This window comes from Rhinopithecus bieti, unplaced genomic scaffold (genome assembly GCF_001698545.2).
Source record: "Rhinopithecus bieti isolate Rb0 unplaced genomic scaffold, ASM169854v2 scaffold_7895, whole genome shotgun sequence".
NCBI classification, from domain to species: domain Eukaryota; kingdom Metazoa; phylum Chordata; class Mammalia; order Primates; family Cercopithecidae; genus Rhinopithecus; species Rhinopithecus bieti.
The window spans coordinates 1-1,882 of record NW_016805497.1 but is presented as its reverse complement, the minus strand read 5'-3'; positions in this window follow the sequence as shown (position 1 = coordinate 1,882).

The window sequence follows — 1,882 nt, the reverse complement described above, 5'->3', positions numbered from 1 at the left end:
AAAACAAAGTTCTTTATCACCCCCAAACAATCACACTAGCTCTCTAGCAATCCATCCAAACCAAAAATAAATCCCTGATTTACCTGAAAAAGAATTCAGGAGGGCCGGGCACGGTGGCTCACTCCTGTAATCCCAGCACTTTGGGAGGCTGAGATGGGCAGATTACGAGGTCAGGAGTTCAAGACCAGCCTGACCAACATGGTGAAACCCCGTCTCTACTAAAAATACAAAAATTAGCCGGGCATGGTGGTGCATGCCTGTAATCCCAGCTACTCAGGAGGCTGAGGCAGGAGAATCACTTGAACCCGGGAGACGGAGATTGAAGTGAGCTGAGATTGTGCCATTGCACTCAAGCCTGGGTGACAGAGTAACACTCTGTCTCAAAAAAAATAAAAAATAGGCCAGGCATGGTGGATCACGCCTGTAATCCCAGCACTCTGGGAGGCCGAGGTGGGTGGATCACCTGAGGTTGGGAGTTCGAGACCAGCCTGACCAACATGGAGAAACCCCATCTCTACTAAAAATACAAAATTGGCCAGACATGGTGGAGCATGCCTGTAATCCCAGCTACTCGGGAGGCTGAGGCAGGAGAATCACTTGAACCTGGGAGGTGGAGGTTGCGGTGAGCCAAGCTTGAGCCATTGCACTCCAGCCTGGGAAACAAAAGTGAAGCTCCATCTCAAAAATAATAATAATATTAAATGAATAAAATAAAAAATAAACGAAGGGAGAAATATGCAAGGAAATAACATAAAGAAAAAACAACCAGAACTTCAGGAAACATTGGACAGACTTATAAAAATGCAAAATGCTCTGGAAACTCTCAGCACTATAGTTGAACAAGTAGAAGAAAGAAATTCAGAGCTCAAAGACAAGATCTTTGAATTAACACAATCCAGCAAAGACAAAAAAAAAAAAAGAAAATATTAACAAAACCTTCAAGAAGTCTGGGATTACGTTAAACAACCAAACCTAAGAATAACTGGTGTTTCTGAAAAAGAAGAAAAATATAAAAGTTTGGAAAACATAATTGGACAAATAATTGAGGAAAACTTCTCTGGTTTTGCCAGAGACCTAGACACTCAAATACAAAAAGCACAAATAATACCTGGGAAAATCATTGCTGAAAGATCATCACCTAATCACATTGTCATCAGGTTATCTAACTTTAAGATGAAGGACAGAATCATATCATACACACACACACACACACACACACACACACACACACACACACACAATGGAATACTACTCAGCCACAAAAAGGAATGAATTAACAACATTTGCAGTGACCTGGATAAGATTGGAGACTATTATTCTAAGTGAAGTAGCTCAGGAATGGAAAACCAAGCATCGAATGTTCTCACTGACATGTGAGAGCTAAGCTATGCGTATGCAAAGGCATAAGAATGATGCAATGGACTTTGGGGATGTTGGGGAAAGAGTGGGAGGGGGACGAGGGATAGAAGACTACAAATATACTGCTCAGTTGATGGGTGTGCCAAAATCTCACAAATTACCACTAAATAACATACTAATGTAACCAAATACCACCTGTACCCCAGTAACTTATGGGAAAAAAAGAGACTTGAAAAAAAATACAAAAATTAGCCGGGCATAGTGGTGCATGCCTGTAATCCCAGCTACTTGAGAGGCTGAGGGGAGAATCACTTAAACCTGGGAGGTGGAGATTGCAGTGAGCCAAAATTGTGCCATTGCACTCCAGCCTGAGCCATAGAGTGAGACTCCGTCTCAAAAAATATATATATAAAATAAAACTAGTAATCCAGGCAAAACAAAAATTAATCGTACATTATGAAAATACTCTGCCAGGCCGGGCGCGGTGGCTCAAGCCTGTAATCCCAGCACTTTGGGAGGCCGA